The sequence below is a fragment of the Pezoporus occidentalis genome, unplaced genomic scaffold (genome assembly GCF_034315485.1).
Source record: "Pezoporus occidentalis ecotype Australia unplaced genomic scaffold, CSIRO_AGI_Poc_V1 ctg238, whole genome shotgun sequence".
NCBI classification, from domain to species: Eukaryota; Metazoa; Chordata; class Aves; order Psittaciformes; family Psittacidae; genus Pezoporus; species Pezoporus occidentalis.
The window spans coordinates 460,325-483,773 of record NW_026914264.1 but is presented as its reverse complement, the minus strand read 5'-3'; the positions used below and the strand labels follow the sequence as shown (position 1 = coordinate 483,773).

The 23,449-nt window shown below is 42.9% G+C and overlaps 1 long non-coding RNA gene across 1 annotated transcript; it reads left to right on the top strand.

The window, feature by feature from the left end:
* The first annotated feature begins 17,117 nt into the window (after positions 1–17,117).
* LOC134165355 (uncharacterized) lies at positions 17,118–17,727 on the top strand. Its single transcript, XR_009965495.1, has 2 exons — positions 17,118–17,261; positions 17,552–17,727. It is a non-coding gene; the product is annotated as an uncharacterized LOC134165355 (long non-coding RNA).
* Positions 17,728–23,449: the final 5,722 nt, after the last annotated feature.

The following is a 23,449-nucleotide window of genomic DNA, read 5'->3' as shown; positions in this document are numbered from 1 at the left end:
GAGTAGCTGATGAAATTATTATTTCTTCAGCGCTCCTGTGCACTGCCCAGGGATCATGAAAGGAGCCTGCAGAAAATGGTCAGCAAGGGAACTCTGCTGCTCCCTTCAGTGACCAAGTTCTCTTTTCTCAGACCACCACCAATCTCTTTGTGGTCCCTCACCAGACCAGGCTGTCAGCACCGTCCTCTTCACAGCACTTCTCAGCTTGGGACCCAGGTCTGTGACAAAGGCTCCCCACCACTTCTGCAGTACGAATAGATAAGCAGCCAATTAAAATTAATTATTAGGAAACAGGTAGCATAACACCCTCCAAGTGCCTGTTCCGAGTTCCCCCAAGTTCTTCACTATTAACCATTTCCTAATCATCAAAGCTTCGTTTTCATTTGCCATACAGAGCGCTGTATATTCACGCGTCTGTGAGCAACAGACCTGACCACACAAATCAAAGTGCATTACTACCACAGATTGAGCCAACTGAACTAACCTGATGAGAAACAAAGGAGAGAGGAACGAACAACAGTAAGGTCTCCATTAGATGTTTTGGTCCACATATAAGCCCTTTCTCCAGCCATCCTCTGGGAAACCTTTTTCTCATGTATAAATACAGATTAGCTGTCTCTGGAAACAGTAGTGGTATTTCAGGATCTTCTCTTAACAGTACTTTACTAAACTATTTCCACTTAGGATGTCCTTCTTGATTATTATTTTATGCCCTAATTACTATATTCGTAAAATACAGATAAAAGACATGACCCTACTTCATTCGGGGCCACGACAAGCAGCTTGTACTGCTTTAATTAGATTAGCACAGATGTGGCACAAACCTATCCAAGTGTTAGTGTGCAGTTCCTATGAGTTCCATACACCAAAAGGAAAGATGATTTTGACAAAGTACCTCATTTGGAAGCTGCTCCTGATTCAGATGTGTCACCTGTGGCCCCCTCACCCCCTGCCACATACTTTATGCCTAAGTTACAAAAGGCTTTTTTCTGCAATTGCAAAGGTACTACAGGTACATCGCTTTGATCTACTTTGGAAAACTTAATTTAGGAACACATCTCTTTCTTTGGTAGGTCCACTACTTCTTTTTTCCTTGGGAACATCAATACACTCAATTCACATTTCCTTTACAAGTTTCTTTCAGCACAATGATCCCAAAAAAAAGGAATTACTCAAATCCCTCCATGATTTTTTGGTCTCCCAGAGCTGTCTAGCTATTGTTGTTCTCATCATTTCTGCTATTTCAGGGCAGTGTCTCCTGCCTAGGGATTCCTGCCAACAGGAGCAGAATGCCATTACGAGAGAAGGCTGCTGTGAGCTGCCACCATCACAGGGAATTTATCACTGCAAGCCACAAGCATAATGGACTCCTTCACCAAATGACTTCGGGTGCAGAGGGCTTTGGCACCAGATCTGCCATCCACACACAATTATTAAACTGAAAACGCATGTAATAAGAGCAGGGGACAGGGACATCACATCAGTGCAGGCAGCAATTTCTCAAAAGCTCTGCATGCAGAAGCAGAGGAATTCTCTCCAAAAGTCCAGACTGCCTGACATGAGGCCAGGGAAAAGAACAGAAAGACACAAGAAAAGAAAGAAAAAAAAAGAACTCCAGAGGTTTGCTAAATCCAGCAGCCTGGGAGGGATGTTAACATCGAATGCTTTTAATGCTTTTGGCTGCGAGAATGTGCTTTGCCAGAAAACTCAAGCTGCAGAAGCTGCAGCGTTATTTGCAAACCTCTGATGCCCCAACTTTTTATCCTTCCCTACCCTCTGCTGGATTATGTATCATTACATGAACTCTATTAAGCACATGGGGACCTTCCCCAATAGTCATTCCTTAATCAGGCAACTAATTAACTGGTCGATTTTCCAAAGTGTTCAGCAGCTCAAAACTCTCACAGTACTCATAGAACAAGCTTTTCCCTGTGTGTGGCCTTGTGATCCTTCTAGGCCAGGATGGTTAAAGAAAACCGCATAGTTGTGAATGCAGAAAGACAGTTGGATATACAAAATGGAATGGCAGAGTACAACTAGAGAACTCACTGAACACTGTCATCTCACAAGCCATAGGCTTTCACAGCTTGACTGGGAGCCTCAGTTCTTCCAAAATGGTTACCACCATCTCTTATGATTATGTCATTTCTCCCTCAAGCACATCTTTCTCAGACTGCCTCACTCACAAAATAACCTAGGTATTTTCATTTTCTTTAGGTCTATATTGAATTTCCCCATCTTAAAAACCCAACTAGCCAGCTAACAGAGGCATGAGCACAAGTAGTATACCACTAACTTCACCTAGGGTCTTGTGCTGTCTTACCTCTCTCACTCTCAAGTACCCATAGGCTCTCCCGCTGTGTTCCTGACACACAGCTGGATTCTTAAAACATTGAACTAGGAGCAAGAGGTACTGCTATAAGCAGCTTCAGCCCCCACTCACACCATTCTGGCCCCTGTGTAGTTTCCAGGAGCCTTATGGACCTGTTAGATTGTCATACACTTAATAGAGAAGATAAGATCTGGATTTTGGATGCCTGGCTTCTTAGCTTATTTGTTTTGCTGAGGTGCTAAGCAATCTCAGATTAGCCATTGAATGAGAGCTGCCACAGCACAAACCACAGCCCAAGTCATCTGATCACATATTTCCTATTTCAAGTCCCTCTTATTTTCCCCAATGTTTTTACCTTCCTACTTTGCTTTTTCTTACTCTTTATTCTGCCTCTACCAGCTGCTGGCCCTTGCTACCTTTACAAAACTGTACAGTCAGGGTACAGGAGGCAGAGGACATCCGCACATGCACACACTGCAGCCAGGCTTCTCTGCTTCAGTGCACAGCAACCAACATGACAGAAAGCTGTGTTTCCAAGTATCTGTGCCTCTGTAGAGCGGTGTGTAACGTTCAGAGCTCATAGGCAGCTTATCACTGCACAGGCCAAGTGCCCTGAGAAGGGGGATGTATACATAGAATCATAGGATGATTTGGAAAAGGACCTTAAGATCATCCAGTTCCAATCCCTTGCCATAAGTAGGGATGCCTCACATTATGTGTTTATATAGGCAAACACAACAAGCAAGCCTGTCCATACAGACCTTTTGACAACTGATCAATTATTCAGATAGCCCTAGGAGCACAAGGAATATGGAATACAATGCATTGGCCCTTCCTTAATCTCCACTCCTCTGGGAATTGCCACTGGCTGGTGACCAGATTAGCTTCTTTACTTGCTATTATCCATACAGTGTGCTCATGTACCTTCCCCTCAGACTTCTCTCTCCTTTGTTATATCTTTCTGTATAAAATACATTCCTCTTAGGCACGAATCCCTTTTGCTCTCCACACTTCACTGTTTGCAGTGTACCTCACCACCCTGTTCCAATCCATACCGAAATGCTCCATCTACAGATTTCTTGCTGAAAGGAACTAGCAGAATTTTCGGTGCCTCCAACGTCCACCTCTACTCTTCAGCAGACTCCTGAGTTTCATGCCATCAACAACTGTGCTGTATGAATCAGTTTCTACACTGCCCAACATCATTAAAACACAACCAACCAACAACAAAAGCCAAACAAATATCAAGGTGCTCATTCTCCTGGTTGCAGTTTCTTAAAAAGCTTCAAAAAACCTGCACATTTAGAAAATCAAGAAGCAAATTCTGTTTAGGCCCTTTCTCCCCACTCCTTACTACCAATGTTTGAAAGCCTCAGGATTTCTGCAGCGCTAGTCTCCTAGCTCTGCATGCTTGAGGCTGCCACCTGCTGTGAGTGTTAGGAAAGCAGAAAGCTGAGAGCATAGAGACGGAAGAAAAACCCAGTAACAATAGCCAGAAATGCAGCAGAAGAGTTCTTACCCACAACTAATACTCCTGGGAGTTCCTATGCTGTCCTGGAAACCACTGTGTCCTGGTAACAGGAGCTGCAGAAGACAGTCAAAGCCTCCATCTATCCATAAGGAACAGTTTAATTCACCTGTATGTTTTTGGACTTGAGCATACACTGTAGTTGATGTGGAAGACAGAGAGATAAACCTGGAATGTTGAGTCCTGAAAGCTGCTGGCACAATCCGAACCAATTAATCTTCCCAGGGTGGATGTGCTCTAATAGGATGCCCAGGCACACACCATTCATCAAACCACATCTTTTCATCATGCTGTACCAGATACTGAGTTTGGCAGGGCTGCTGAGTGACAGTACACATCTGAATCAACATAACGTTGTTTCTTTATATAATTACTTCTATTTCTCCTGAGAAAGAGGAGCCAAAACCTCTTACAAAACTCTACTTATTTCTTAGGAAGACATCAAAAGAAAAACAAATCTTGACACAACTTGCCTGACAAAATGAGAAGTTAATTTGCAGTAAGCATTTTAATTTCTTCTTTTTGAGGATGGGGTGCCCCAAAGAGATGCCACGTGGATGAGTGTGACCATACTTTCAAACTGTTTATAAATAGCAACTGTTATGCCACCCCAAGCAGTGCTCCTACATCTGATGGCAAAGCAGCTGCTCTCAATTTTGATTTGTCCTCATAGCACTCAACATAGCCAGCAGAATAAGAGATCCTGATAAGAGACACATGTATTAATATAGGTATACAGGAGAGGAAATAAGGCACTGCTAAGGGAAAAGGCAAATGCCATCCTCCGTGAGAGATTTCCAATGAGCAAAGTGGATCACATATCCCAAGACAAAACAAAGCACCTGTCATCTTTTTCAGCAAAGGCCTTTCTGAACTCTCTTGTCCACCAAAATTCCACTTTTACAGACTGGCCATTTTACTTTGTAAGAAAGTTATATCAAAGTAACATAAAGGAACCACATACTCCCATTTTACACTCCATTTAAGCTAATAGTAAGAAAAAAAGCAGCACAAACCCTCAGATTACTGGGGATGGCTGAAACAAACTGAAGTGACAGAAAAGATTCTTTGTTAAGAAAGACTAAACGTTTATTCATGCTTTAATCAGGAAGAAGGAAATCAAGTGACCCAGTATACAACTTGAAGATGAACAAGTTACTCTTAGTTGTTTGACATGTACTGGAACAACCAAAGAGGAAAAAAAAAACACTAATTCAGCTAACTAAAACAAACTTCTTCCCACCACATTGCTATTTAACCTGCAAAACTCACCACTCTTCTTTCCCTTTACCCTCATGCAAGGAATTTTCTGTAACTGCTCTATGCAACAAAATCAGCTTCCCAAAACCATGCAGAATTTTCATGCAAGCACAACACAAACTGTAGCTCTGATGCCTTCTTTTAACTGACAAAATGAATTTGCTCAGATAGGAAATTATTTTCCTCCGTGGATCAGGTCTCCTTCACCAAGGTGACAGCAGCGAACTCAGCAATAACTTCCACTTGAGCAGGCTATTCAACACCAGAACAGCCATTCTCTCACACTCCTCGGGAACTACCTGGTGCTGACCCTCACCACAAGAAACAGGGCTATAGGATAGCTTCTTGAATAGTGAATGAAAAGCAAACAACGTTAGGTTGAGTCTGAATTTCAAATCGCATTCTTCCATGTTAAGAATTATCAACTTGTGTCTTTTACCTACACTGCTGCCTCAGCCCAACCTGAAATGTGTTGTTTCAGCCCAAGGATGTGTTATCCCCCCACTCCGAGCCATGGAAAGCAGCTATGGAAACATCTGTCTGAACTCCTCCTAACCACGGCTGTGCACCGTGCTGCTGCTTCACCAAGCTTCTGACAGCTTTCCCACATGCTTTCCCACCTAAACCCAACAGCCTGTTGGCACATTTTTACAAGGGAACTTCAAAGGGATCGTTCCCTGGTGCACTCCCAAGAGGAAAGTCCAATGCATCTCTCCATGTTCAACTGACTACTATCCTTTGTTCGAGGCTATATGAAAAGGCAGCGTAGCTAATGGGAGCACAATATGCAAGGTGCCAGAGCAGCTCTGTGATTTACAGCATGTCTAATGAGCAAATCCATTGATGAGGTTTGTTGTCTACCATAAAACCAGACTGATGTAAGCAGTGATTAGAAGCAATTAGCTCCATGTAGCACTAAATAACTTCCCATTGTTAATGTATTCTTTTCCCCACACCATCAGAGGTACACAGAGAAATATATGAAATAAGGCATACTCCATCTGAACCTCATATATTCATATGCTTGGGTCAGGTGAAGGGTAATAAGGAAGCGAGAAAAAAAAACAAGAGGATGGAACTAGTTCACATTTCAAAGCATACACACATGTAGCTGAGTAACCCAAGCCATCCCCCAAGCCATCTCTACCGCATTCTTCAGGGAACTCAAGCAATGCTCCCAGTAGTAATGGTGTAACCAAGCCACCACACACTTGCAGCATCCTGAAAATTACGGATGTGTTGATCAGACTGTCCAAAGAAGCAGCAGCTGGTCAAGTAAACAAAACACACATCTGTTTCAGGGAATTATTCATTTAAGTTTTGACCAAGGCCAGGAATGGAGATCCCAGCAGCACTCCAGGTCCCTCTTCAAATGCCTGAACACACTCCCAGGGAATTAATTTTTCCCTGACATCTAGTTGGAATTTCCTGTGCTCCATTTCATCCTGCTCACCTCCCAGGAGAGTCTGGCTCTGCCTTCTCTGCACTCTCACATTTGGCAGCTGTAGACAGCAGCAAGATCTCCCCTACTCAACATCTCAATAAGGTCTTCTGTTACCCTAAGGGTACCCATTCCCAAAAGGTCATGGTTAAGAGCTTCCCTCCAGCATCAGACTGAGCAGTTCTGTTGCCTGTGCCTCTTCCTACCCTACACTCCCAAACACTCATGTGATACTGTATTAGTAGAGTGAACCAAAGCTTCTGGCTGAGTGCCTGTCTGGACCAGTTGCCTTGTCTCAAAAAGATCACTTAGAGAGCCTGCAGGAAGACTCCCTGGAGAGCTTAGTCTTTCAGAAGTGCTGCTCAATGACAACGATTTCTGCAGTCACAGATTCCCTGCCTTTTCCCTACTTCCCTTCTGAAAAGCCACAGAGAAAAGGCAAGGGGGGGATGGAGCAAAAAGCTGGCATGTGGTGGTTTGAAATGAGCAAGATGTTAACTAATTTTACTTTTAATCTTCCTTTTTGCTGCAAAGTGGGCCATTCAGGCATCACATCTTCTGCATTTTTCCTTGCCTCTTTCAGATAAGCATATTGGGGCAGAACTTGCCAGCTGTCTGCCTCCTTCGCCTTCTGCTACCATTATCCTGAGGTACCACCCCACCTTCTGGCCCTCCAGCTTGTGGGGGGGTGGGGAAGGGAAAAGGAAGATGGAGGGAGGATGGGGAACACACACTTATCCTTACAACACATCACATGAAGGAGAACCAGGATGAACCTATATCAATACCCCGATAGGACACAGCAGATACGGAGAGCCAGAGCTTTTCCAAGCAGTTTACACCTGCCCTCATCTACAGGCATGCGCCCACACAAACACCGCAAGGGCCCTGCAGCTTTTGCTGTAGTTTGCCTTGCAACTTCATCAAGCCTTCCCCATTCAGAACCAGAAACCCCTTTCCCCCCACGCCTTGGAAGTACTTGCTAACAGTAACGCTTAGCCAAATCAGTCGAGTCAGCCTTGGAATGACTGCAGTTTCACACTTGCAGGCTCCAAGTACGCACAGCATCCTGAGAATCAAAGCCCCGATACCTCATCCTGTTGGTGAGTAGGTGTAGCTGTTTGCAAAATACACAGCATACAGACCTGATGTGTGGCAACAGTTCTATATTTACAGATGGATTTCAGTGATGTGGAGCATGAGCACATAACATCAGTGTATAATTTTCCTATACTTTCCCACCATACAAGAAAACGTGAGAAAGAGGAAATAAAAGAGTGTTTATGTATCCACTTAGAATCATAGAATTGCAGAATGGTTTGGGTTGGAAAGGACCTTAGCATCATATAGTTCCAATTCCCTGCCATAGGCAGGGAGGCCTCACAGTAGACCATGTCACCCAAGGCTCTGTCCAACCTGGCCCTGAACACTGACAGGGATGGAGCATTCACCACTTCTTTGGGCAACCTGTGCCAGTGCCTCACCACCCTCACAGGAAAGAAATTCTTCCTTATACCTAACCTGAACTTCCCCTGTTTCAGTTTACACCCATCATCCCTTGTCCTACCCGCTACAATCCCTGATTGAAGAATCCCTCTCCAGCATCCTTGCAGGCCCCCTTCAGATACTGGAAGGCTGCTCTGAGGCCTCCATGCAGCTTCTCTTCTCCAGGCTGAACAGCCCCAACTTTCTCAGCCTGTCTTCATACGTGAGGTGCTGCAGCCCCTGATCATCCTCGTGGCCTCCTCTGGACTTGCTCCAACAGCTCCAAGTCCTTCTTATATTGAGGACACCAGAACTGCACACAATGCTCCAAGAGGGGTCTCACAAAAGCAGAGTAGAGGGGCAGGCTCACCTCCTTCAGTCACACCTTGTAGCAGCAGCAGAACACCACAAAGCAGACTATCCCAGAGATCAGGCTATTGACCAACACAGAAACTCAGGATGTTCCATGAACAAGTCTGAGGGACAGGATTTATGTGCCTTCCCCTAAATTCATTTGCTCATGTGCCTTCTCTTATGTTAGTACTCATTCTAGCTGACACAGCATGCATATTTCTCCATTGATTTCACTTACGTAGTCAAAGGAGATAGTAGACTTTTATATTTTGATGCTCTTATTCTTCATACAACCCTTTGTGCCTACATTCTCACACATTTAAGGACACCACATTACTCAAGTGCTCTACAAGTTCCAGAACTGAGCTGTAGTTAAGGTCTGTCATAACTTATCTATTCAATCTAGTCCAAATCTAGCCTAAAACTTACAAAAAAGATCATTAACAAGATCAGACAGCTGATGACAAAAAACAGTGTGGTGTAGACAAATAATGTAAAACTCTTATCTAAATTATCAAGGTCCTCACACATTGGTATAATTTTATCCCTCTGGAAGAAATGGAGATTTGGTTTTCAAGTCCTGGAGACTTCCTCAACCAAGAAGCAACCTTTCTGATATACCACAAAGCATCTAGCAAATGCAAAGCAGGATTTCCACTAACTAAATCAAGCTTTCTAGCCAGAATTAGCAGCCATCTCTGACACTTCGTTCAGGACAAAAATGCTCCAAATAGACTGATAAATCTCAGGAATTACAGCTGTGAAGAAACCAAAAAGGCTTTTAAAACTGCAAATCCTGAGTCTTGTGAGCAAAACACAGTTTTGTTTTCTTTGGACACCTATAAATCTGTTTCCAAAATAATTCCCAGTGGGGCTTTCCATTGTTTCTCCACCTTTGTTCATATACACCAAGCTACTCCTACAGCACTGAAGCAAACTGCAGTGTAATGGCATTGCTACTAGCAACAGGCCAAGGTAGGAAGGCCAATGTAGCACATGCCCTGTGACACATATACATTGTGAGAGGGAAGTTATAGCCACTGGGCACTACAGAGGAGAACCTTATTATGATAATGGCATTCAGTATGACTCACATTATCTTTTGTTTCCTTTGAGTTGGCAGTTGAGATCAGCTTCTTCCCCGTCTTTTGCACCTAAAGGAGTTAAAATGTTAGCTATGCATGGTTGGATGCTCACAGGGATAAAACACAGGTCTCTGGGATGAGGTGTGCAATAAAGTACCTCCCCTCAGATGAGCCAAACAGCACAAAATCTTAACATTGAGACCTAATCTGCAGCATCAGCTAAAGCCACATCTGAAACTGGATTAGAAAAAAATGCCTCTGGATTCATTTACAGTAATGAGCAGAGGACCTAAATCCACTGACAGCAAGCTCAAGGTAAAAATCACAGGAAAAATGCTTCTACCAAAAGAATGCATAGGGATACTTACTGCCCTTCCACCTAACTGGCAGACAGAGCTCTCACCCTTTTCGTCCATGCTGCTCTGCTTTAGAAATCAACTCATGAAAGAATGTGTAATTGCAGACAAGTTGTGCAGGATAAATAAACTATTATGCTAAGGAGCAAAACTCTTACGAGTTTCCACATTGCTTTGTTTTAAGCTAAATTAGACTTGTTTCCTGCCAGTAGAGTATCTTGTAACTTTCTTGTGCTTTTAGAGAGATTTTTTTTTTTTTTGAGCTATTTAGCCATCTTGCCAAACACACATTGGCCTCAAGTCAAAATCTGCCTTAAATATCACAAGATAACAGCAACACAGAACTACACACAACTGAGCATGAGCATTTCCTTTCTGTTACATGCCTTCCAAGACACCCCCTCTCCTGGATTTAGTGGATGATATGCCACTGAAATCCATGAGGTGGCATCCATTTATACCAACAGACAGTTTGAATACTCAGTATTGGTTTCAGAAGCTGCAGAACATGCTCTTGATCTTTCCTGTGTATTTCAGGTATAAATAGGCCACCAGTGGCCAATCCAATTCCAACCAAGACTAAGACAGTTGCTTACCTACTGAGCCTGCAACTAGGCTGCCCTAATTTTAGAGAGGGCAAGGAAGTAGTAACCACTGCAGCCAGCCTGTACACGCAGCTGTGGTAGCAATGGTAGAAATAACAACAGCAACCTGTATTTTCTGTGTTATGTCAGTGAAGATAAACACAACAAAACAGTCATCCCTCTTTTCTTGAGCTGTTCTGTGCAGCTTCTGCCCTTGGTATTTTTCTGGTTTTCCAGTATGCCTTTCTACAGGCCTTCGAGAACAGCAATTCTCTGAACACCTCACTTGTGAGGCCCTTCTATTCTAAACTGCTATTAAGCAAAGTAACCCAGGAGACATTTCATGCACACAGCTGAGTGCTGCAAATAAGAACTGAAGGTTTAGAGCTGGCCTGGCTGTGAGGAAAGCTTTAGCACTGCTGATGCTAAGGGGGAGCGACAACCTTTAGCATTCCTTTCTAGTTAGTCTGATGACTTACTATTATAGCAGACAACATGGAATCTTTTTTACACTGTTAAAATTAGACTCCCATTGATGAGAAAATTGAAGAATCCTTTATTCCAACTGCAGTGAAAAACCACTATTTTAAAGTGCAAGCAAAAGATTTCAGAGTTTCACATCTGGACTCTATTAACTTCCTTTACAATTTTCTCAACAATAAAACCCTCTGTTTATGCATCAATAAAACTGCCACTGTTCCCTTTTCTCAGTGTGACAAACTGCCCATACCTAAATTTAGGCCTGGCCTTCCTAAGTTTTGGTTTTGCGATATTGTCACTGTCCATTCACAACTGCACTACCACTCACTAGAGGTGTTTGTACATGCCAACAAACCTCATTGACCTTTGACACCTTATTTACACATGGAAACACATGGGTTGAAGGCAATTCCTGGGAACACATCTAAGGTGACAGAGCATTTTCTTTCACACTTATTAACATATTTTCAGAATGACCCCTGTTTCAGGAATTTTAGTTTCTCCATTTTTCCTCTCTGGATGAATTTAAGAACCTTGATTTCAAGGCACTCCACATGACTTAATATTAGCTCTCCTTCTGATGGAATTGCAGCACTTGACATTTCATCAAATACAATCAACTCTGTGTGAATTATCAGAGAATCATAGAATGGACTGGGTTGGAAGAGACATTTGAAGGTCACTCAGTTCCAAACCTGTTGCCATGGACAGGAACACTTTCCACTAGACCAGGCTGCTCCAAGCTCCATCCAGCTTTGCCTTGAACACTGCCAGGGATGTGGCAGACACAGCTTTTCTGTGCAGCCTGTGCCAGTGCTGGAAACACTCACCACCCTCATAGTAGAGTTTCTTCCTAATATCTAAGCTAAATTTATCCTCATTCAGTTTAACACCATTCCCTCTTGTTCATTCCCTACATGCCCATGTCAAAAGTCCCTCCTCAGGTTTCCTGTTTTCCCCCTTAAGATACTGTAAGGCTGGTCTAACGTGTCCCCAGAGCCTTCTCTTCTTCAGGCTGAACAAGTCTGTCTTTCTCTAGAGGAAAAAAAAATGTAATAGTCAAGATCTTAAGGAGGCTTACCCTACCTGGCTCATGTGCCAGAAAACACCTAGTGCAAGTTGCAGAACTAACTCTAATACATTACATTGCAATGCAATAAGCTGATCTTTTTAAATAGCCACCTTCATATTCAGCACAAAGGAAACCACCATTGGGAAGCAGCCAGGGACACTGCACTCCATGCCTTGGCCACTGTTCATTAAAAACTGTCCATTTTACACCTGAGGCATTGCCTGGCTGAACATTAAAGTTATGCTGATGGAATAGTACAAACCAGATTTTCCTAAATGTTGCCATATCTTAATTCCTTATTTGTCTTCAACAAAATGATGTGCTGTTGCATGGCTCCCCTTTAACGTCTGTGCACTGAGTTATTAAATAAATGATTGTGTGCAATGGCAGTGGCCCATGACACACAGCTATTTCATACTCACAATGCAAATTCAGCTGGATGGATGAAGCTGTCACACTGCATCCTCGGTAGGATATTTGTTAGCCTCATTTTGCTGCTGTCACAGGCTATATATGTTACTCTTCCCTACTCTCATGCCAAGCAAGAGTTCACAACTCACTGCTGGAAAAGCTAAGTGTGGAAAGCAGTAGAAAATGAATTCTCAGTTTCTAGATATGGCTTTTGAAAGAAAACAAGAGAATTTGTATTACAATGTAGAGAAAATGTAGATCCAAAATCAAACATGCTCAAGAAGCACAAGTGTCTCACACTAGATTTTGAAGCTGAATATCAAAATGCGTCTGCAATTCTGTGATGGAGTTCTGAATATCATCTGTTCTGGTGCATCTCCAATATATACCAATAGTGGATATAATTAGCAGATGAAGGATACAGGAATGAGTACTTACCCTTCTAACTGATATCAAAAATGGAAGATGAGTGAAGCCAAGGAGGGGCTAATGTGACTGAGCACCTCCATGACACTGCCACCAAACAGGCCCCCACTCTAGCACCATGCAGCACAGAGAACCACCTGCTATTCAGTCTGATGCTGGGCATTCCGTCAGTGCTATTAAACCCAGTACTGAGCTTTGAGGCACGTAGTTGCATGTTCAAAACAGCAGCAACACAACCAAAGCCACTTAAGGAATGCTACTGGAAGCTGGCAGCTTTTAAACAAGACAACAATGTGGATAGGACTTGAGGACTTCTTAGAGAAGCCAGCATTAGTCATTGTATTCCTCATGGTGATCCAATCCTCCCAAAATAACTGCTTTTGTGCATTCAACTTCCCGCAGTCTCACCCAGTAAGTAGTGCCCTAATGATCTACATGCAGCCACACACAACCACACCACCATGTACACACATACACACATGCATATACAGATTCTAAAAGCCAAAATAACTTTGGCACAACACGAAGAGGTGGTTGTCAACAAAAACAGATGGCCAAAGAATTGGGCAAACACTCAGAGTTCCAGAAATGAAGCTTTTGCTTTCATTCTAAATGCCACACTTTCTTACCCAGCTCCAGACAAGAGGATACATGAAGCCAGTCAAAAGCTAGCTTCCTGCCAGGCTTCTCTGTTTTCATGACAAAATTAAGAGTCCACAGATGGAATAACTCAAAGCTAATCTTTACACAGGTTGGTTTCCCCTCTCTCCCTCCTCCCCATGATTCCAAACAACAAGAATAACATATTGTAGGAAATTGAAGCAACAAGTACAAGGAAGGGGGAGTAAAGTTGCAGTGTGAGGTCATCTTGTTGCTATGACTTCAGTATGAAGAGACCTGTGTTTATTTCAAGAAATTATTTCTTTTACACTGTGACCCAGGAAGCCTGTTTTAGCTAAAAGCCTGACAATATTAGGCTCCACCGTTCCAAGTTCTTGATCTTTTTTCCTCCCATAGACTGAAGACAACTATCTTAATCTTGCTCTGGCCAGTGATCAAACTCCCACCAAACTTAAATCAGCATAAGCTTTCTCTCTTACTGTCACTGCTCCTTCTCTCCCACCAGTCCATGGAATCAAGCACAGCCCAGTGGAAAGCAGACTGAGTAGAATCCTGCCTAGCAGCACAGTAAATCACAAGTATTTGACTTTAAAGCACTGAACATCCCTCCAAAACTGTTCCTACAGGGAGCCAAGCTCAAAGAAGGAAAACAAATACAGTATTAAAAGAAAATATGGGTTTATCTTTAATTCTTAAAGAAGTAAAGTTTAGAATTATCCCAGCAGCACATTGAATTGTCTGTCATTTGTGTTCAAATGAGCACTCCCAAGAAGTTGCCAAGAACAGAAGCATTCGGATACCCAAATAGTATTAACAGTTAACAGCTCAAAGACCTGTCATTTGCAGCATCACTGCCCTGTCATCTATTACTTAAACCAGAAGAACAGAACTGGGCTACAGCACATCTAAAAACCTTTATAGTACAAGGTGAAAACATGGGTTTGTCAGGACATAGAAAAAAAAAGAAATGTTTTAAAGGATGTGTAAAAACACCCAAACTTCTTTTATGAAGATCTTCCTGGCTCTTACCATTGCCTTCATCCCATTTTTTTGTTGCTCGCATTTGCAAAAGTGAAATTCCATCTACCACACCCAAACCTCAGTGCAGTTTTGATTTTTAAATCACACGTGTATCCTGCATATAGCTGCTAAAGGAGCCTTACACAGTATTACACTATTGGAATAAACACTTTATTTTTACTTTATTAAGCATATATAAAAAGTAGTAAGCTATTTTAAGCATCACCTACCAGCTAGATAATTCCTAATCTACGTTTTACAGCACTACCTCTTACATTGCTGCACTGGGGAGGACAAGCACCGATGTTCCAATGATTATTAGGGCCTACGTAACTTTTTGTAGCTTGTATTTAAAAAGTAGTATTCCCAGTTTAACTTACACAGGATTTTACAGTGCTGAACTCTGACGCCTCTGTTCAACAGTCTCTATAAAAGCCACCTGGCTCCAGCACATTACAGAGTTTTCACACAGCACCTCTACAGGGCAAAGACAGTTTCTCCACATACATACATTAACTGTACAACAAGGATTTACTCATCATGTAACTGAGCTAAGTGCTCATTAGCCACAGCAAATGGTACACAGGGCCAAGGTTATCTGCCTGAGACTGACCTTTCTGAATATCATGCCTCCAAAATAAACTGCACCATCTACAGTGTTTGATGTTCTGGTTAATTGGAACCTCTTTTTCTTACGTTTTGTCAAATGCGGTAAATGTCACTGCAAATTTTAAGTGACAAGTGCTTGGAAGACATTTAATTTCCCAGTGGCATGTGACAAACTAAAGCACTGTTTGCATTATTATTGTTAGAGCTGATCTCAAAGGTCCGAGGATGTGTAACGTAACGAGGATGTGTGGAATGTTCATTTGCACATGAGCTTCTGCCCTCTGACCTCAGCAGTAGCTTCATTTATGAAGATGTGTAACGGGGTGACTGCAAAATTAGCTGCGTAGAGCAATAAAGGCAAAAGCAGTGAGCTGGAAACTCATGACCAACAGCAGAGTCTGCTCCAGCCTGGTTGCTTTACCTCAAAGAGCCCAGGCCAGGTAAAACCTCTCAAGCCAAAGCAACCTGTGTCAACCCTGCGAGCTGAACAGAAACCCACATGCTAGCAGGATGGGGTATATTCACATACAGCTCATAGTTTTGATCCCTACCTTTCGCTCCCCCATCTAAGTAAATTTAGATGTAGGAGGACTGAATCCTGTCCTACAGAAAAATAACTGCAGATCTTGACATGGATCAGGATCTTCATTCTTACCCTGAATCTCACAACTGGGGTCTCTAGGAGCCTCTAGAGCATCTACAATCTAGAGCTTCTGAAGTACTGTATTGAGAATTTCTTGAAGTAAAAACTCTCTTTTCGATCTTGGACTAAGAGTTTATCTCCTTCCTGACACACTATACTTACCACAGTCCAGTAGACTACAACAGTAATTAAAAAAATAACCAAAGGAAAATGTATCTCAACAGAGATGACATTTAGACAACCTGTTTTGGTTTTGTTTTTGTTTTTTGCTACTTTATTATTTTCCACACTCTGTTACCTCTGCACAACCCTGTTCTGTTTCCTCTTTAAGCTTTCCATAATTTAATAGACATAGTCTCTTTAAGTATACATAGTTATTTACAGCAGCATACACTCAAATGTCAAAAGGTAAGTTTTAGCATTAGCTGACTGTTCTTAACCCTTGTCTTAAACACCAGAGCATGAGACTGAAAAGTCCTTAATTGGGGTAAGCATTACTTAGCAACAACTGAAAACATGGGTGTGTTATCAACATTGTTCTCAGGCTAAAGTTGAAAACACAGCACTGCACTAGGTACTAAGAAGGAAAAAAATAACTGTTACAGCCGAACCCAGGACAGTAAGAAATAACATAGAGACTGACAGCACAACAGCAGCATTCTTGTCTTACACCTGAGGCAACTCTCCTTCCTCAGCTGAGCACAGAGCTTACTTTGCCACCTAGATTCCTGACCTTAGCACCCTGCAGTCAGTACCACAAAGCCACAGGCTGTCATTTAACAATGCATTAGCATTTCACCAATTCAGAAGAAACCTTATGATACATCCATTTCGTGATGAACACATCTGCCCCCCCTCTCCACAACCTCCCCCCAGACCAAGACCACAGATTTCTCTGATTTCTTTCAAAAACCAGTAAAATTTAGCTAAGTCTTTAAGAAGCAATGGATGCATTTTGTAAGCATTCAGGGCTCTTTTAGTCTTAAATCATCTCCACAGTAATTTTTTCCAGAAGAACATCTGCTGTGGCTCACACCAAAGAACCACCTAGCCCAGCATGCTGTCACAGAGGCCAGAAGCAGACACCTTGTAAAGGTACAGGAATAAAGCAGGCACATGGGGACACTTACTCAGAACATGCTCCCAGCCCTTAAGAACTTGTAACTCTGTGACTTCTTGAGCTCAGGATGGCTTTTTTGAGTTTAACAACTCCCCGTGGGTTTCTCTTCCAAGCACTCATACAGACATCTCTCATGTGTGACAAGCCATCACTCACTCAATCAAACCTATCAGCAAACCTGTGTTTTGGTCACTGGAGACCTCTATAGCTGCCCCTCCCTGCTCAGCCACACCTTCCATCTCCAACACATAAAGTCACCTCTGTATATCAATGCAGACAGTTTGTCTAAAGATCCTCTGCCATTCAAACAAAGGTCCCTGTCCCCTCAACACAAAAAGATGGACAGCAGACATAGGACAGAGAAACCCTCATCCTTAGGCACAGTTCTACATTTGGAAGCCACTGTGGCATTGGAAGATGCTGGCCAGACATTGGTAAGGCAGCTACCCTGGATGGGTCCCACCTTCATCTTCTCACAGTAATCCTGAGGTCCTCACCCAAGGATCTGCTGTCAGCACAGTGTTTAAGGTACATGGTGTGACTAAAGGCACCACTGGGACTCTTGTCCTTGGCCTGTGTTCAGAAAGGACACCAAATTGCACTTACCCTGGTGAAGATTCAGCCTGTGCCTTGGAAGAGCTGAAAATATGTTTTCCCTTTGGTGGTGGCCTACAGGTCATAAATTATTATTTTTCTATAACCATTCTGTTACCCTCTTTTGCAGAGCCTCAGATCCCTCAACTGGGAGCATCCCACATGGAACCACTGGTAGTAGACACGAGTCTAAACCAAAGCAGACACAACATTATCAAGAGAAACCCCAAGAGAGCTATTCCCTTCATTGCTGCATTTATAGCTCCATTTAGAGCATAGAGAAACCCAAGTTTCAGTCCCATTCCTGCTACCCAGTGGGGAGAGCCCCTCACCTAATCAAATGGAGCCTGCAGCCCTCCTTGACTGTGTACATAGGAAGAGTGATTAGTTCTTCATTTCTTTCTGTGCAAAAGTGGCATCCCCGAGCAGGGATTCTTACAGAATCGAAGTCCCAGCACTATGGATTCCAAGCACTCTGACTTTGATGCTGTATATCGTCTCCTGAAACAAGCATACCCTCTTCAGGAGTACCCCTTCCTCCCATCCTGCTCTGATCAATCCTAAAATTATTTCTGACAAACCTCCTTCCTATTCCTGTCCTCATAACTTCCTCCATCTCTCTCCACAGAGTGATGCTGTGTCTTAAGAATTTAATTCCTGTAGGAGCTCTCTGGAGCCAAGCATCTTTATTGCTCTGCAAGAAGATAAAAAGCAAAAAGCAAGGAAAGAGGAGAGGTGGAAAGTACTTATATATCCTCACTGCAAGGTCAGCCACTAATATGCCATGAAACTATTAACAAAGAAACTTAAATTTAACATGTCCCTTGGGGGAGATCATGTACATTGCTTATACTCTGTCTCCTTTCTTGATCCATCCCTTCATCTCTGTGCTGACTCCTGACAGAACAGACCTACTGTGATAGGTCTGAGAAAGCCTGCCCAACTGAGAATGCTATATGGGAATTCAGCAAACGTCTGATCAACACCCCACTGACTCTTCCCCTTTCTCCTTTGCTCCGTCTCCATTTGGATCTGGATTCCATCTCTACCCTATTCAGTAGGTGACCTGCATTCATTGCATCCCTTCTCTAGGCAGCTTCTTACATTATTCTAGGCACTCAGAGGCTGGTACCTTTCCTTTTCTACAGAAAATGAGGACCACAAACACAGTGCTTCCAGTTGTAAAGACTGCTCAGACTGCAGCGAGCCTTGGTGCCTAAGCACCAGGATCAGCTACCTGGCATTTCAACTACCTGCTTCCTCCATTCAGACTCCATAGAGGCTCCGCCACACAACTTGCCTTGAACTCCCATTTCTTCCACACCCAATAGCACAATGCCTGGGCTCTGACTGCTGGACATGCAAGCAACAGACAGGAAAACACTAATTCATTCCATAGACTCCCTCTTTCACATACTGTCCTGGGTTCAGCAGTAGCAGTCATGTTTCTCCTTCATGGTAGCTGGTGCAGTGCTGTGTTTTGACTTCCAGCCTGGGAACAGTGCTGGTGATACCGATGTTTTCCGTTGTTGCTAAGTGATGTTCACCCTGACCAAGGACTTTGTGAGCCTCATGCTCTGCCAGGGAGGAGGGGAAGCCGTGAGGAAGCAGAGACAAGGCGCCTGACCCAGGCTAGCCAAAGAGGTATTCCATACCACAGCACGTCATGCCCAGGAGGTAACTGGGAGTTAGTTAGCCTGAAGGGCTGGGACTGCAGGGTTGGAGGAGGTATGGGTCGGTGCTTGGTCGGGCTGGGGGGGGCGAGTTATTGGTCAGCTGGTGGTGAGATGTTGTATTCTCTTCCCTTGTTATTTCCTTTATCATTGTTATTATTGGTGGTAGCAGTAGTGATTTGTGTTATACCTTAGTTACTAAACTGTTCTTATCTCAGCCCGTGGGAGTTGCATTCTTTTCAATTCTCTGCCTGGTTTTAAACCATGACACATACAAGTTGGCAACAATCTCCTCAGTCACATGTATACCAGCAGGTTTTTGCTATAGCAGGGCAACTCTTTTACTCCCTTACTAAGCCACCTTACAGAACAAAATCCTGCACATCTCTAGCAATTGTGTTTACTCAGACATAATTTATTTTAAGCCTGCCCTTTTTCCATTCTGCCTCAGGTCTAGATCAAGTCAAGTAGAGCAACCCTAACCAGAAGCAAGAGCTCTCTAAAACCTCTATTAGCCAAGTGGAGGCTTTTGAACAACTGAGAGAAAGCCTCTCTAATGAGAGCTTTCCTTCCAGCTCTTTGATGAAGAGCAGTGGCCAGAACAGCAAAAGTGACAGAAATGCTCTTACATTTAGCCTGTGTAGCCAGCCAAAGCAACCGCCATTGAACTGCATGTTACATGCTTGCTGCATGATGCAAGTAAGACAGAAACCTTGGAATGGGAAGGCAGAACTCTGCACCACAGTGCTGCCCATTTTTTACAGCAGTTACCCCCGAAATGTATGTATAGTCTACAGAACATTGTGGCCAGAGTTTCTGGCTTTGAGGTCTGTATCACAGATGGTTTATCTGAAATAAAATGGTAGCAGGATAGAACTGCACACGTTTCCTTTGTTAACAGGAGCAAAGAAAGGAAGGGAAAAGATGTACACAGAGTAATGAAAATATAGCAATAGGAGCAACCGCAAATAAAATACAACTCTGGGTGAAAGCTGAGGTCATTACCATGTACTTAACGTTAAGGATTTTTAGGAGTCAGCATAACGGGCAGGAGGAGAAGGGTTTACACTGTGTGGTTTCTGAGATCAGCAAGTGGGAGGTTCCTTTATACCAAAAAACATCATAAAATCACAGAATGGTTTGGATTGGAAAGGACCTTAAAATCATCCAGTTCCAACCTTCTGCCATGGGCAGGGACGCCTCTCACTAGACCATGTCTCCCAAGGCTCTGTCCAGCCTGGCCTTGAACATTGCTAGGGATGGAGCATTCACCACTTCCTGGGTTAACCTGTGCCAGTGCCTCACCACTCTCACAGGAAAGAACTTCTTTGGTCACAACAGCACTCTTCTGGAAGAGACAAGTGGTAGAAGCCTCGGATCCTTAGAATCTCAAAGAAGCTCTTGGAATTTACACACCCTACTGCTATGGTAAATGCAGCATCTGACACCCCTTCTGAGCTACAACAGTCAGTGGTGTATACTGGATACCTAGCCACCTCTGCTTTAAATCTCTACTGACTTCAAGCATAAAAGGCATTACTTCTCAGTAGTGTTAGCTTTACCTAACGGAGCTGAATCCTTTGTGGCTATCCACAGGTTCAAATAATCTACAGAATTTTGACAGATTCTGTAACTTACTAAGAACTTTGCAAACTAACAACACACTTCAAACAAAATGTGATCTTAGGACACAGGAAGGCTCTGCTCCCAAGTCTGTCACCAACTTGTGTGGACCTGCTAGAACACAGCCAAGTCACATTCAGTTATTTTCCTTGGGGAGACTTCATAGCAGATTCCAGTACTTAAAGGGGACCTATAAGAAATCTGGAGAGGGACTTTTTACCAAAGATTGTAGTGACAGGAGAAGTGGGAATGGCTTTAAACTGACAGAGGGAAGATTTAGATATTAGGAAAAAATTCGTCACTATGAGTGTGGTGAGACACTGGAGCAGGTTGAATTCTCCCAGACTTGAGCATAGCACATCCAGCAAGCATTACCACTTACAGCACATACATCCTACTGAACCCAAACTCAAATACCTCACTTAGCAGAGATACTAAAAATTTAATTATTCAAGGAAAATTATTCAAGGAAATAACTTCCTTTTTGACAAAGCTTCTGGAAGCCAAAGTTCACTTTAACCAATGTAAGGCATTAGATTCATCCATAATGTTCTGCAGACATGCACTGCTTCACCCCACTCTGAAAGCTGTGCTGTGTTCAATAGCTAGTGCTGGAACACGATTAGTTAGACAAGTTGAAACAAGCGCTAAATACTCACCGTGAACAGCCACTTCTGTCTTCTCCAAACCGTCTACAGTCAGAGGGTTAATGTGTACTCTCTGAACCTATAAAAATGGACTTGAATATAAGATTTTGCTGCCTTCCTGCTGTCAGCTAGGATAATTTTTTAAGTCATCTGCTGTTGTATGTTACACATAATTGAAAAAATTATTTTGGATAGACATTACAATGCTCCAGTGACATTTCTTTCACTTGAACAGCATTATCTGTAACAACATTCATCTTCCCCATGATTTGGAACTGTAGATATTGTTCTAACCAAACAAATGCCCAGCAGTGGACAGTTAGCCTTGCCTTTATTTTCTCCACCAAGGTTGCCCAAAGAAGTAGGAAATGTAGTAAATGCTCCATCCCTGGTAGTGTTCAAGGCCATGGTCTAGGGTGAGGTATTCCTACCCATGGCATGACACTTGGAAGTAGATGATCTTAAGGTCCTTTCCAACTCAAACCACTCTATGATTCTATCAAACATTTCTCAGGGAAGTAGAACTTCCCTCTGTACTAGGCTCTTACATCTTTCCTACCACTAGTTTACGTATGTAAAAAGATCCATCAGCTATTTCTTCCACTGAGAGAACAGCCACCTCATGTTTTCCTGAAATTATCATACAGATTGCTTAGAGTGAGTAATACCATTTTCCCTATTTAGAAGTCAACAGATGTTTAATACTGCATGTTCTGTTTAGCCTGATTTGTGTCATGCTCCAGGTGTCAAAACCAAGAGACTAGCCACAGGAATAGCTGATGCTCCTGTATTGGTACCACAGGACACCCAACAGCCACACATTGCAGCAAGTTGAGACATCAACAATGAGGTATATTCTAATTTCCAGCTAGGTGCTCTTGTGGAAACCAAGGCAACACAGGAGGGCTGAAATCCAAAACTTTGTTTTCCTTGTTAAGTTCTAGCTAGCTTGTCTGCACAAGAACCTAGGCAAGGCCAGCTAACTGAAAAGCAGCCCAACAAGAGGGATAACACTGTAAAACACACTCGACCCCCCCACCCTCCAGTTTGTTCTGGAATCCCAGTGAACTGGCACCTCCTCACACATCTAAACCAAAGCTGCAGAACAGACTAGTCAAATGTCAATCCTTGAGCAGAGTCAGTGTAAAGCTGATGAGAGTAACCTACTTTATTACACATGAAATCAAACTCCTCTTTTCCTGGCCTAAATATTTATGACTGAAGACACACAATAAAATTATTAACCCAGAGATACCAGAGGTGGTTAACCCAAGTCTAAGCCCTTGGAAGAAGACTCCCTGACATACAGCTACCAGACCAGTTTGGAGCAATGTAAACATCTCTGTGGGTCCATATGGCAAAGAGCGGTACCTAGGATTTGAAAATAAAGAAGAAATGTTTAGAGAACATTTACTCTCCACCTTGTCTAACATCACATTTTCAAAAGTTCCATTGTCTTTCAGTGTTAATCTACCTCTCTGTGCAGATACCACATTTCCAGAAACATTAGCCAGAAACTAACGTCCCTCCGTTAGTATGTAGCATCATGATGTACCCTGGCCCGAAGCACTTAAGAACATAGTCAATCACCTGCTCAGAATTAGGCCAGTACCAGAGTTCTTTCTCTCACCACAACTGTATTTTCCTTCCTCCTGTCATATTTCCCAGGACAGCTAAACGAACACAATGAACCACATAAATATGTGGCTCTGCAACCTTGTAGACTGAATTCCTGCTATTCTACAAGTTAAAGGCTCCTCTATGCTCCTATCTCTTAAAACCTAATAAAAATTATTTACAGTCTCTCTGGGCTATCTGGTTTAAGTCTCTCCAGCTCAAGTATGACACTTCCTGGGACACTATTAGGTTTCTTACGGTGCTCTGACTAGCAATCACATCTGTACCTGACTGCCAGGAGACACTCTTGGCTGAGCTAGCCACCTTGGTCTATTGCTGAGAGCTCTGAAATTTCTCAATTGAAACATTTGAAAGTTAATGAACCCTTCTGATATAAAGCTCACACAGCTCAAGAATTCTTTCATGAGCCTGACACATAGTGGATGCAGAGGAAATCTGTATTTCAGG